Source organism: Lactuca serriola, chromosome 9 (assembly GCF_051521515.1).
Source record: "Lactuca serriola cultivar US96UC23 chromosome 9, Lser_US96UC23_V15, whole genome shotgun sequence".
Lineage (NCBI taxonomy): Eukaryota > Viridiplantae > Streptophyta > Magnoliopsida > Asterales > Asteraceae > Lactuca > Lactuca serriola.
The window spans coordinates 89521860-89537600 of NC_136416.1; positions in this window are offsets into that span (position 1 = coordinate 89521860).

The following is a 15741-nucleotide window of genomic DNA, read 5'->3' on the forward strand; positions in this document are numbered from 1 at the left end:
GTTATCCAAGAAAATCCCATATTTTCTTATGTAAAGTTAGTTTCCAAATCCGAAAAGTAAAGTAAACGATGTACAATGAAAACATGATTGTTCTTGTGAATTGTAGTTCAGTTATTTAACTTGTTATATTTTTCTAGTTACGTACTACTGTTACTCAGGAAAATCCTATATTTTCCTACATGTGTGAGTGTGAACTATTACTAGTTCTGTGTGAGCTAACTGATACTGATTCCGATTATGTTCATTATTATCCATAGGAAATCCCCATGTTTTCCTGAATGAGTGTGGGTGTGCTGTTATCAATTCTGTGTATGCTAACTGTTACCGATTCTGGTTATGTTCATTGTTATCCATAGGAAAACCCCATGTTTTCCTGGATGTGTGTGTGTGCATCATTACCGATTCTGGTTATGTTCAGTGTTCTCCCCAGGAAAACCCCATGTTTTCCTGAGTGTGTGTATGTGTGTGCCTGTCATCCTTGAACGTACATTAGCTTTACTACGCACATAAAGCTAGTAAATGAGTCTAAAGCGTTAACAATCTAGATTGCGAGTCCTTAACCATACTCAGACTAGATATGACTCGAGTCGTGGTCAATATCCTTTTTATGACTTTCGTCACCCTTGAGCCTTTCGGTTCGGCTGTAGCAAGCAGCCAGGTGTGGGATTGTCAGTCCCGTATAGATCTATACACTCAAGCCACGCCCTCCTACGTTCGGAGATTCTGGTTACAGGGTTAGTCCTCTACTGTCTCGTGCCATGGAAGTGTTACGAGGACGTGTCTCCAATCTTTAAGATTCCTCTTTACTTTTCGACTAGGAAAGTAGTATTTACGACTAGCTATATTCTACGTACCTGTCCTTTACACTCGGGCCTAGGTGTTTTATTAAGGACATTACACTCGAGCCTAGGTGTTATCTAATGATGAATGTCCTTTACACTCGATCCTAGGTGTATTATTAAGGACGTTATAAATGATATATATATATATATATATATATATGTGTGTGTGTGTGTGTGTGTGTGTTATCTTATGGTGATTGTCCTTTACACTCGATCCTAGGTGTATTATTAAGGACATTACAATTGATTTGTGTGTCATGATGGTATTTATCTTTCACACTCGAGCCTAGGTGTATTGTTAAGGACATATAGATATTTTATGTTTTCTGATGGTGTCTGTCTTTTACACTCGAACCTAAGTGTTTTATTACAGACATTACAATGGTTTATGTGTCCTATCAGTTTAAGTGTGAACAATGAAACGTGAAGTATACATTATAACAGTGTATAATAAGAATTGAAAATCAGGTTAAAACAAACAACTCTGCAAGTTAAAAATAGTTTGTTAAAAGGTTTTCAATTCTTAAAAATATACAAATATGAAACCATTTAACTGAAATCGTCAGTTTAAGTACAAGATATTCTTGTACTTTTGCTTGTATTCCCCCCCCCCCCCTGAAAACATTGAAAACCCATTGAAAAAGGGTAAGGGTATGAACTCACCGGACGCGGAAATGTGTCGGTTTCGGATGCTAAACGTTGAATCGAGGCCTGATAACACGCGAGGTTCCTATGTAAAATGAAATGGCAAACAAATATATCTAATTAGATTCATAAACTCTAATTAGATGTGAAGTTACACTCCAACGAACGAAAACACCTCAAAACGGGTGTTTGGAGTGACCCGGGTGACATCTACGAACGGGAATTGAAGCGAGGGACTTGGGATTTGAGTTTACTCCCCAAGATTAAACTCCATAATGAAGTTTGAGGACATATACCCCTATATACATGAGTTCACGGCCGTGAACTCATGTTTGGGTGGTTTTGAGTGCTAAAATGGCTTAAATGGACAAGGGAATGTTGGAATGGATTTTTCTAATGCCATGGATTTAATTGAAGCAACATATACATCACATTTGAGAGTTCACGGCTGTAAACTTGGAGTTTATGGTCGTAAAATCTCCGATGCTCAAACCATATTTAATTTGTGATGATTAGGACAATCACATGTGATTCTAGTTAATTTTCCAAGCCTTGGCAAGAATTTGGGGCACAATTTGACATACTTATAGGAGTTTACGGCTCTGGAGCATGTTCTATGGCCCTAAACTCTCATATGTGAGGTTTTGTTATGTTTAAGGTCCCTAAACTATTTTTGGTTGGTTCTATGATTTATTCCAAGGCTTTTGGTGGTGTTGGATGGCTTTCTAACACCTTAGAAATGATTTTACTCTCATTATTGAGGGGTTTACGGCCCAAGAACATACCTTGGCCGTAAACTCATACAAACCCCTCAAAATTCATGTCTAAGGTGTTCTAGGTCCATAACCAATATTCTAAAAGTCATATCTAAGTCTAGATTGGGTCATGGAAGGGTTTAAGGGCTTAAAAACCCTTTAAAAATGGGTTTACGGCCTAAGCACCTTCCTTGGCCGTAAACTCATATACAAGCCTCTAAATCATGAATTAATCTCGAATTTGAAGGCCCAATATGATGCAAAATGAGTATAGGAAGGTACCTTGAAGATTTGAGACCTTAAACTTGAGATTTGGACCTTTAAATCTAGTTTGAGGAGAGAGGTTGGAGTGAAAGTTGTAGAATGAAGCAAAAGCTTCAAAATGAAGACTTGGATCACTTTAAATAGTGTCCAAGTTCGAGACACGGTAGAATTCTACCTGATACCGGTGTTAGACGGGGCTTTTGGTCGCACCCGGCCAATTTGCCGTAACCCGATATGGTTGATTCTAGAAATGTTCCGATCACTAATACGAGGCGTTAGAATGAGTTCTAAGGGTATTTGGGCACTCATTAAGTCATAAAATAAAATATTCAATAATGACTTAATAAAATGCCGAAATCAGAAACGAAATCGGAAATGGCGATTGGATGATCGGAACGAGTCGCGAAAAGGGGTTACATTTAGGGATATGAATTTCGGGTGTCCCAAAATCTTATTTCTGAAAATTCTGTGGAGTTTTCTCAATTGTCCCAAAATAAGTCCCCAATTCTAGAAGAAAAATCTGTTGTGTACCAAAAGGTGAGAACAACACCTAATCAGGTATATAAGGTCACAGGAGTAACCGAACATCAAACAGCTGAACTCACTGCCATAGTGAACGAAGACAATGCAGATGGCTGTGATGAGTTCTTCTGGTCTGCTCCTATAGATAATGCTGATGAAATTGTTGGTCTGTCAGAGCGGACGTCCTGGAAAACCAAAGGTAGATATGTACCAGAACCTCTGAACAAGCCTGACAACTTCGACGTGCCAAACACTAGTGGTACAAAAGAAGTTCCGGTAGAAGAAGTTACTTCCACAAGCGAAACATCATCTGTGAAAAGTGAACCGGCTGACAAGAAGCAGAAGCAAAAGGCTAACATTCACAAACAGCCGAAACAAGTGAAGGATCAAAAGGAACAAAGGAATCAAAGATACAAAAAGAATCTCTCTGAGCGAAAGCAGTTTTGGCGCTCTCAAAACAATCATTTTTCTTATCACTATAAGAATTCAAAGCAAGAGAAAAAGGATTTCAGGCCACATGAGGAACATAACCGAAAGGACAGGTTCGGTTCAGAGAGCAACAACAACCGAAAGGACAAGTTCAGTTTAGGCAGCAACCGAAAGGACAGGTTCGGTCCCGAAAGCAATGGCTACCGAACGTCAAGTTTCGCCCCTCCTAATGACCAAAAACAAAAGGGTCATATCGAACCACAAGACAGAAGAAATTCCCATTCTAAATCTTCTAATTCTCAATTCTATTCTAAACCTAATTCTGTTCCTGCTCAAAGTTCAAAATCTTCAAAGGATTTGAAAGGAAAATCGAAGGTTTCCACAGTCAAGAATAACCGAAAGCAGTCCAAAGCCCAAATGCCAAAACTTGAAACCAAAACGACTGTAACTAATCCTAACAAAATCAAAGTATACACAATTAAGAAGAAAGATGAAACAACATTAATAAAAAGAACATATCTTGTTGATGTTTCTCTAACTATTCCTGTTCCTATGAAAGGCTCACGTGGACCCAAGAAACTTTGGGTTCCTAAATCTGCTTAATTTTTGCGGGCTATTAGTGACGAGCAGTTCGACGAAGAATGGTATATTGACAGTGGCTGCTCACGTCACATGACAGGAAGGAAGAGCTAAGGGAATTTCGATCTCTTCAGAATGCTGGGAATGTCAAGTTCGGGAACAACTCATATGGAACGATAAAGGGATATGGGATGATAACCAATGGAGATTTCACTATAAGAAAGGTGGCGTACGTTGAAGGGCTACAACATAACCTCATCAGTGTATCTCAGCTTGTTGGAGGTACAGGTCTTAAAGTTTCATTTGACGATGAGGGTTCGGAAATCATAGAGAAGAAAACAAAAAGGGTAATTCTCAAATCAGAACGCAAAGGCGAAATGTTTCCTCTCAATCTCAAACCTATCAAAGGAAATCCAGCTATCTGTCTGTTATCCAAAGCTCATTCTGATGAAAGCTGGTTGTGGCACCGAAGGCTCTCCCATCTCAACTTCAAAGATATCAACAAGCTTGTTACTGGAGGTCATGTTCGGGGTCTTCCATTGCTCAAGTTTGATCGAGAACATTTTTGTACTGCATGTGAAATGGGGAAGCAAAGTCGTCAAAGTCACCCATCCATTATAAACACTAAAGTTGTCGAACCACTTGAGTTACTTCACATTGACTTATGTGGTCCATCATCTATCGAAGGCATTGGCGGTAGCAAGTATATTCTTGTTATTGTTGATGACTTTTCACGTTTTACATGGGTGTTCTTTCTGAAGCACAAATCTGAGGCCACTCTCAAGCTAAAGATGTTTGTTAAGCAGGTTGATGTGCAACTGAGAAAAGTCATTCGCAACATCAGGAGCAACAATGGACTGGAGTTCAAAAACAAAGAATTTGAAGACTTTTTGGCAGAAAAAGGAACCAGTCATAACTTCTCAGCCCCCTACACCCCTCAACAGAACGGTATTGTCGAAAGACGAAACCGGTCCTTGTGTGAGGCGGCCCGAACGATGCTAAGTTTCGCTTCTCTACCCTTATATTTCTGGGCTTATGCTATTGCTGCAGCATGTTTTACGCAGAACAGGTCCTATCTCAACAAGCGTTTTTCTCTTACTCCTTATGAGATCATCAAAAACAGGAAGCCGAACGTTAAATTCTTCCATGTATTCGGCTCACGATGCTTCCTCTTCAACTCTAGAGAACATCGTAACAAGTTCGACGTTAAAGCTGATGAAGGAATTTTTCTGGGATACTCACTCAGTTCAAAAGCGTACCGGGTTTTAAATAAGCGTTCGAGGAAGATCGAAGAAACGTATTATGTGACTTTCGATGACAGCTACGTCAAGAAGCTAAAGGCCACTGAAGATGCAATTGGAGAGATTTTCACTCAAACAGGTCAAGTCACGGCCTCGATTGCTAATTTGTTTGAACAGTTTCTAGAACTATTCGATGAACCGGAGAAAGCTGTTCTCTCAGAAGCCAAGGCAGCAGACAACAAAGTCGACCATCTGAAGCAAATCGTCGATGATGCCGCCAAACGAATGGGTGAAGGAGAACATGTTCCAAAAGAACCTCCAAAGCATGGTGCTTCAGTGGAGGGGGAGAATCCACCTTCTTCAAAACAACCGAGCTCACAAATTGAGGGGGAGAATTCCACTCCAGTTCCACCCGAAAGCTCAACTGCACCCGAAAGCTCAACACCACCCGAAAGTCCTATAGCACCAGAAAGTCCAGCTACACCTGAAAGCTCATCAGTCGAGGGGGAGAATGCCGATGTGTTTTACGACGATGATAGCCAATCTGAATTAGAAGAAATGGTGAATGCTGAATTGGATCCATCCTATGATCCAAATTACCCTCCTCTTGTTAAGTGGACCAGAGATCATCCTGTTTCACAGATTGTGGGTAATGTCTCTGAAATGGTCCTGACCCGATCTCAACTAAAGGCAAAGCAAACTTCTCTATTCTCCAAAGTAAAGTTCTGTATGTACAATTCTTTCGTCTCAAAAGTTGAACCAAAGACAGTTAATACTGCTCTTGATCACTCTGACTGGGTTCAAGCTATGCAAGACGAACTCAACGAGTTCGAAAGAAACAAGGTTTGGCGCCTCATTCCAACTCCTAAAGACGCCTCAGTTGTTGGTCTTAAATGGGTATTCATAAATAAAATGGACAAGGAAGGCAATGTGATTCGAAACAAAGCTTGTCTCGTGGTGAAAGGATACTACCAGGAGGAAGGAATTGACTATGAGGAAACTTTTGCTCCGGTAGCGAGGCTGGAATCTGTTCGAATATTTCTGGCCTATGTTGCACATAAGAACTTTGAGGTCTACCAAATGGACGTGAAATGCGCCTTTCTAAATGGAGAACTTGAGGAAACCGTTTATGTGGAGCAACCTCTTGGGTTTGTCAATGAAAAGTACCCCAATCACTGTTATATTCTGGACAAAGCGGTTTATGTCTGAAACAAGCACCTAGGGCATGGTATGAAACGCTAACCAAGTTTTTAAAGATGTCAAAATTCAAACAAGGATCGGTTGACCCAACCTTCTTTCATAAGAAGGAAGGTAACCACCTTATGATTGTTCAAATCTATGTCGATGATATCATCTTTGGCTCAACGAATCCTAGCTTAACAGCTGAATTCAAAAAGCTGATGGAGACTAAATTTGAAATGAGCTCAATGGGTCCGATTAACTTTTTCCTTGGTTTAAGTATTAGACAGGGATCCGAAGGCATCTTTATCAACCAGGAAGCTTACACCAAGTCTCTTCTTGCTAAATTTGGCATGATGAGAGACTCAAAAGTTAAAGTTCCAATGGCATTCGGCACTAAGCTTACACCATCCTTGGAGAAACAGTCGATATTACATTATATCGTCAGATGATTGGTTCTTTAATGTACCTTACTGCTAGCAGGCCTGATATAATGTTTTGTGTTTGTTACTGTGCTAGATTTCAGGCAAATCCTTGTGAACCCCATATGCTTGCAGTGAAGAACATACTCAAGTATCTGAAACGAACCACCTCTCTCGGTTTATGGTATCCATCAAACTCAGGCTTCTTCGTTCAAGCCTACTCAGATGCAGACCTTGGAGGTTGTGGTTTAGACTGGAAAAGCACCACTGGAGGCTGCCAATTCCTAGACGAGAAGTTGGTTAGCTGGCAATCAAAGAAACAAACATGTGTATCTCTGTCTACAGCCGAAGCAGAGTACATCGCAGCTGCCTCCTGTACGTCTCAAGTGATTTGGATCCAAAGCCAGCTTCGGGACTATGGACTCAATATGAAAAAGATCCCACTATATTGTGACTCAGAAAGTGCAATTAGGATTTGTCATAACCCAGTGTAACATTCCAAGACCAAGCATATAGCACTGAGGTATCACTTCATAAAGGATCATGTGGAAGATGGGAACGTCGAAATTCACCTTGTTCGAACCACTGATCAACTGGCCGACATCTTCACCAAAGCTCTTCTTGAAGCATCTTTTAACAAAATTCTACAAGGGCTAGGAATGATGGAATCGGATTCAGTACCAAAGACTACTTCTCAATATTAAAAGTTGGAAGCGAAATAGACCGAACGTTCGGGTTCGCATCTCATGTGTGCCGAAATGAACCGAACGCTCGGGTTCGGATCTTGTTTTGGTATACCGAAATGAACCGAACGCTCGGGTTCGGTCGTATCATCTCATCGTCACTTATTACTCAAAGGTAGTTTCTTTGGTTGTAATCCTTTTGTATTATTCTCTCAACTTCATTTCTCTTATTTTCAAACTTCTGTTCTTACTCAAACTTATTTTTTTTTTCAACCGAAATAGACCGAACGCTCGGGTTCGGTTCCAAATTTTTTTTTAAAACCGGAATAGACCGAACGCTCGGGTTTGGTTCCAAACTTTCTTTGTGTTTCCAATTTTTTTTTAAGTTTTTTTTCTTAATCCAAAATTCCAAAAAAAAAAATTTTCTCTTTTTCTTGTTTTCATTTCGTTACTTCAAAAAAAAAAAAAAAAAAAAAAAAAAAAAAAAAAAAAAACCTCCAAAAATATTTATTTATTTATTTATTTTATTTTTATTTTGTATTTTTATGTCTTATCTTTTTGTATGTCTATTTGTGGGGAAATCATTTCACTAGTTAAGTGTCCCTAGAAGCATGTTGCTGTATGTGTCCAAAGCCTCACCTGATTCTGAATAATAGTCTTACTGACTTGGTACAAACAAACCTTGTCTTCCCAATTAGGTTTTCATATTTATTCTAATCATGAGCTACCTAACTCTCTTCTCACCTGAGATAAGAGTTTTCTGCTTGGTCCCTAATTTAACAGCAGAGGTACTTTGGTTTCTTTACACCATCTACATTACTTTTCTTCATCTTATTCGCTTCACAAACGTAACCCTTGAGACTCTCAGAAATTACCACTGAGGTTTATGGTTACACAATTTATGTGTTCATGATCTTAGCCTCGTGTCACTACGTGCTAAGTGAAACCCACAATTCAATTCCTACTATGCATTGACAGTGAACAATAAATTTTGTCTAGCTTTCACTAATGAATTGACGGACTTATCCATGAGGATACAAAGTAAAATCTCTAATTTCCTTTTGAGTGATTTCTATGAAATTGTTAAAACCAATAACATTTCTTCCCTTGGAATCCAGTTTTATTTTTTTTTTGAGATTTTACATACATTATTTTACCTTGCCACTTAAATTATATCCAACCTACTTGTTCAACAGACTACACTGGTCTCACAAGTACTTCGTTCGATTTCTGTCTTATATCAAGATCAGGAATTCTGAATTGAAGCGAAAGCCACCCAAATAAGCCTAATTAAAAGAAGCCTTTCAACACTTCTTAATAAGTGTCTGATCGTTATTCAACGGGAAACCACACACACACTTTACGGTCTCTCTTGACTTTGAAGGTAGAGATTCGTGCCCGGGATCCATTGTTTCGTGTCTTTATTGACATCACATAATCCCTCAAATGTGTTGCTTTATTTCCTTTTCTTTTACACACTAAGCACGAAAATCTTTTTGATTTTCCAAAATTCTGATTTCATTAGTTACAAGGCATTTTAATGGGATTGGCAGTTATAAACGGGTTGTGGTTAATATTAATCCACGTGGGTAATTTTGCTTTAAAGATGCCGTTAAAAAGATAAGATGATAAAATGTTGACTCAGGCGGGAGTCAAATCAATTTGATTTCAAACGGCGCTAGAAGGCCAGGCGTGCGAATTGGAAACGTTTCATCTAAAAATGGCGCCTGATGGGAAGGCGTGTAAATCGGTACTGACACTCTCTCTCATGCGTAATCATTGGCAATACCAACTGTCACGCGTCAATAGCCTCCGAAAAACTCTTCGTATTTCACTCGAAGATTTGGGAAAGATTCTTCTCTCTTCTCTACCCACAGTATAAAAGCTAACGTAAACCTTTGTTTACCTCTTTACTGCACCCATATTTCCAGAGAGTAAGAAAACACTCAAACACTCTACTGTTCATCATCTCTCCCCTTTTCTTCACAACAATGGCGGATTCTTCCTCAGTTCACACTACTTCACACATCTTGCCGATTTGTCCCCAGCAGAGTTTGATTGTTGATCTTACTCCTCAGGTGTACGACGCTTTCATGTTCCCAATAATCGAGTGTCTCAAGTACTCGCCACTTGCTCCTGCTCTTACCAAGGTTGAAACAGTTCCTATGGAGTTCTTATCTCAAATCTTCGCCACTGCTCATTACGACAAGGCCATCGACAGGATTTTCTTCGACGTGCTTGATCACAAGGCGTCGATCTCCAAACAACGTTTCTGCTCGATTTTGGGGTTTGAACCTGATTCAACTAGGGTTAACCCTGAATCGATTCCGGTGGGTCACCTGTTTTCAATGTTCTACAACATGGGGTACACCGAGGTGCTGACTATGGTCACGAAATTCAAGAAATCGTGCCTGCCTCCTCAGTGGAATGGGTTATTTACGGTACTGTTCAAGGGGCTGTCTGAACGCAGTGCTGGATCGGACGGGGCAAGTCGTCTTTTTCTCTCGATTCTGTACGGGATCTACAACGGAATCAATATGGACTACAGATCGGTCCTTTGGAAACAACTTATTCAGAGTCTTTCTTCAACTTCTCGGCACTCTGAAATTTCATATGCCCGTTTTTGGACTCTTGTTACCAAATGGGTGATGGACAAGTACCACGTCCCCATTGTTGCTGGTTCTCAAATGTCTTCGATTGGTACTTTCCATACCACGAAGATCATTGTCTCCGACGCCTCAAAATTTCCCTTCAACTGTTCAATCCCTGAATCGATGTACGACGATGTTCCTGCTAACAGCTGGATTATAACAACATACAAGGAGTTCTGACGCTCTGGTCCGAGAGAGCTTACTCCTGAGATGCTCAAGTCAATTCACGATGCTGACAAGCCTGCCCCAAGAGGAAAGAAGACTGATAAGGGCAAGCAGGTTGCAAAGGGAGCGAAAGGCCCATCTCCCAAGAAGAGAAAAACCACCAAGGTTGTCCAATCCCCTTCGATGAAGAAGAGAAAAACCCAACCAAGGCGAAAGCTGATTATCGCTTCTTCCTCAAGCGAATCTGAGGGAGAGGGTTCTGATTCTGACGGATCTCCTCATGGTAACACTCCACCACGTTCACCTACACCAGAGATTCACATTTCCACTTCTCCAATTTCTTCTCCACCAGTTACAATTCCTATTTCCATTCCCCCCATAACCTCCACCACTCAAATACCATCCACCTCCATCCCAGTACCCCCACCCATCTTTACAGAAGCAACAACAACAACTGCAGAAGTAAGAACCAACGTATCTGATACGGGGGTTCATACTGACGCACCCAAATCCACCTCAGCACCCGAACCCACACCAACAACCAAACATACCAGCCAACCCGAGCCTACTACACCTACCGATCCTCCACCCTCACCACCAGCCTTGTGACAACCCAAGTTGTTCCGTTACATTTCCCCGTTACCATTAACGGAATACTCCAGTTTATAAAGTTCCGTTAATTAGAGGTCGTCAAATTTAATAAACATTCCATTTGTTTACATTTAATATGCCGTTAAGTCGTGATAAAAAGAAATAAAAACACAAAACACCCATTTCCATTTATTTGGAAAATGTTAAGTTTTATTGTTACGACCACTAAATCGGGTGCGACCAAAAGCCCCGTATAACGGCAGTATCGGGTAGAATTCCACTAAGCTCCAACTCCCACCCATATATAAAGGGGAGTAAACTCCATTTGGAGATTTTCCACCCTCTCTCTCTATACTCTCTCTCTAGACTTGTTTTCTCCCCGAATCCGCAACCAAACGCTTCCAAATTGTAAGTTCGCTTACCCTAGCCTATTCTAAACATATTGATTCGTGTTTATAGCTTAGAAATCAAACCTAGAAGCTATTGAAAAGGAGTTTACGGCCTAAGCTCCTCCTTAGGCCGTAAACACCTAAAATGAGGCCAAAATGACCCCAAAATGTCCCTAAAGGCTTAGAAATAAATTAAGGGATTTGACTAGGAGTGTTTAAACATTAAATCACATGATTTTAGGGGGTAAAAGAGAGTTTATGGCCCAGGGATATGCCAAGGCCGTAAACACCTCTTAAACATGTCATTAAGCCCCAAAAACACTCCCAAACCACCCTAGGACTTCATACATAAATTAGGGGCTTATCATTTCGGGTTTTAACCATTTAAACACATTAAAATGGAGGGACAAAAGAAGTTTACGGCCCAGACTTGTGTCAAGGCCGTAAACTCCCCAAACCAAGCCAAAAATGTGATTTTTGCCCCCCAAATGGCCTTGGACTAATTCTATAAAATGCTAGGAAGGTATTAGGGGCTTCAAACTTCACCAGACTCAAGGGATGAGATTTTACGGCCGTAAACTCCCTTAGGAGTTGTCCCTAGGCCGTAAACTCCAATATAATGCCCTTAGAAGCCTTAAACCCACTCATGCCTTTTTGGAGAAGTACTTAGAATAATTCCATGAGCAAGTAGAAGCCTTAAACCACCCTAGAACCCATCATCATGAGTTTACGGCCATAAACTCATGGTGAGTAGTCCCTGGGCCGTAAACTAACTATTAAGGGTTTACTCTCGGAGAGTAAACTCCATTCCTAGGTCATACACACCCTTAAACGCTACCCGGGACACCCAAACACTTAACCAAAGTCTTTTCCGCTCCTGCGAGCGCGTATATTTGTTTAATTAGTATTAAATATACTAATTGTATGTGAACATATGTTATCATATGTTAATTAGGTCATTGTGTGTGTTCAATTCCTTGCGTGACACCGAACGCCCAAACGACACCTTCGTCGGACCTACTTACACCAGGTGAGTTCATACCCCTGAATGAACCTTTTAAATGTTTTAACATGTTTTATAGGGGGGAATACAAGTTAAACATGCCAGTTATCATATCAATCACATGTGATTGATAACCCGCATGCACAAGATTTTACCACTGTACACTGTTTTACCGAGTAGGACACTATAATGGTTTTCAATTGTTTCAAAACTCTTACTTATACTGTTTTATCTAAATTCATTCAAAACTGGTTTATGAAAGATTTTCTAAGGTTTTCAAACATATTTTACAAAAGAATACAAATTGTGATTTTCCCCGGATATAAAGGTTTTTCATCAAAGTTTCCCTTTTTTGACGTATACTTTTACTTGTTAAATACTGCTGCTTCGTTTATACTTATTTTATACTCCTACTCTGTAACGCTTTCACTTATACCTGAAGTCACTTATATCTGATGGACACTTATACTTATTCACACTCTTACTTAGTGATACGATTCTACTTCTCTTATACTTGATATCGACTCTACTTCACTTATACTCGATACGCTCATACTTCACTTATTGTCGTCTCTACTTCGTGATATGCTTCGTGATACGCTTATACTTGTTCGACACTCTTACTTCACTTGCGATCACTCCTACTTCACTTGTTAGACACTTCTACTTCACAAAGATCACTCCTACTTGATACACACTCAGTCGTAGTTAGATGTATGTCTGTGCTTATATAGGTACATATAAGTAATGATTGAAAGACTTAGGAAGGCTTGTTTGCCCTATTTCCTTTTCTTCGTTAAGATGTGGTCTGGTGGGATCGGATGGCCGTCCGAAGGTCGTTTGAATCATTAGTTATATATTATGTATATGAGTAGGGACATATAGGAATTCTCTAGTCAGTTCAGTTAAGAGTCTCTACCTCTAGTCTACACTTACATTGGAAACCCACTATTGGGAAGTCTCTACTTCTAGTTCAGCACTTACACACTACCCACTATTTGGAAGTCTCTACCCACTATTTGGGATGCATCTTCAGGACACGGCCTTCTCCGTCGTCTAGATTGGTAACCAGAATCTCCTGTAGGGAGAGCTGACATTGTGTGTATAGATCTATACGGGATTGACAACCCCGCACCCAGACTACTAGCTACAGTCCCAGCCTACCAAGCCAACGGGTGACAAATGTCACAATTTAGACGCTTGTAGGGCGTCTGGTACTCTAGTCAGTATGGTTACGAGTATCCCAGGTTACCTTATAATTCATTGGCTTTAAGGTAACGGTATTTCGCCAGCAATTTACACTGTATGCTGGTAATTCAATTTCAGAGTTACACTGTTTTGACCTTACAAGACGTATCTTTCATTTGATATTGTCTGGGGTCTGTCTCCTCGGTTTTGACCTTACAAGACGTATCTTTCATTTGATAATGTCTGGGGTCTGTCTCCTCTGTTTTGACCTTACAAGACGTATCTTTCATTTGATATTGTCTGCGGTCTATATTCACTATTTTGGACCATACCAGCTGTACCTTTCATTTGGTACCTTCTGGGGTCCGTGTCTCTTTTTTGTTAGACTGAACCAGGCGTGTCGTTCGTTCGATACTCTCCTGGAGTCTATGATTCCTTTGCCTTAGTCAGAAGTCCTCACTGCTGAGGCATATGTTATTTCCCTGTTGTCTCTTGCTTTCTTTAATAATCAAATTCAGTATTTTGATAATGATAGCAATTAAGGGAAAACTAATTTTTATCACATAACACTGACCAGTCTTGGTAGAAGACTGCTTTGATAAAAGAAAATATAGGATTTTCGGGAAAGAACTCTAATACAATGTAAACACTTAAACTATTACTTTATAAAGTTATTTGAATGAAATGTCACTAAATACTTATGAACTCACCAGCATTTGTAAATATGTTGATACTCGCTTTTCAAATAACTTGTATTCTCAGGTTAGCATTAGACAGGTACATCCCCGGAGCTGTTGATGAAGATAGCTTAGTATCGCGCTGTATTTATTCTATTACTTGTATTACTTTGATGTATTAATGTAACCATGTAAAACTATTACTATTAATGCAATGTTTTGTTGTACTTTGATTACTATAATGCATGTGTTGGGATACTTGACATGACGTCATCCACCCCAGAACGTTTCCGCCATTCCGATTTTGGGGTGTGACAACCCTCACCTCAGGCAGCAGAGGACGAAGAACCATTCCTCGGCGGAGAGGACATGACCTTCGATTCGGTCTACTATAGTCCGTTTCAAGTTCAAAGTGACGACGATGACGATGCTCCTGTCACAAAGAAGCATCTCAAAGAGCTTCAAGATAAAATCGATTCGCTCATTGCCTCATCTTCTACATCCCAGTCCTCCATCTCTGAAGCTGCTATTCAGCAGATTGTTGATTCTTTTTCCAAAGCTCATCCAGTCTCGCTAGACTCCGCCACTGCAGCCATTGATGCCTCAACCAAAGCCTGTGAGGCAGCGACCGAAAAAGTCGATAAACTATTTACTGATGCTTCTTCTTTATTGCAATCATTACAGGAAACTGCTGCAGCCACCAAAACAACGCTGGAACCAATTGTCAACCAGCTGGCCACATCAGTTGCATCAAAGCTGAAGTCGTTCGCTTCTCTTCGTCAAACTCTATCAGACGACCACTCAGCTTTCAAAACAACCATTGAGGAATGCCTCTCCAAGCTTCAAGAAGACTTAGCTGCTGAGAACTCCCTTATGGATGCTCTTGCAAGGAAGACTACCGCTCTTAAGGTCAAGAGTATTCAATTCTCCAACTCAAAAAAGGAGATTGAGTCTCTTAGATCTGAAAGAGAGATAATTTCTTCGTGTGTTTCGGATGTCCACTCAGCTATCTCCAACATCCTGGAAGCACATGGCCTGATAATCAACTATTCTGTCAGGCGAACTCTTGCAGAAAAACTTGCTCCTGCCCTCTCTCTCCTGAGCAAGATTGAAGGGCTCCTTGATTTCGTGTCCATTCCGAAACAAGGGGTATAAAAAGAGAATGTGTCTCAACCGCCTCCTACTTCAACAGCAACTCACAAATCCGAACCTCCTCCAATAGGCCAAGCCTTAGGTTCCGGTGTGAAAGACAAGGGCAAGAAAATTGCTGAGGAGAGCGATGATGATGATAAGGAGACAATTGCCGACCTTTTAAAGAGACAGGGTCGAGATAAAGATGCAGACATCAGTGCTCGTGTAGCTAGAGAGGCTGAAGAAGCCGAAAGAAGACAAAAAGAAGCTCACGACCTTCTCGAGAGCAGGAAAGCTCTTTTTCCTCCTTGGACTCTTGAGAAGCTACTGAAAGAAGCCATCGAAACACCTAGCATCTTATGGCTAGAACCGGTCATCTCTCTTG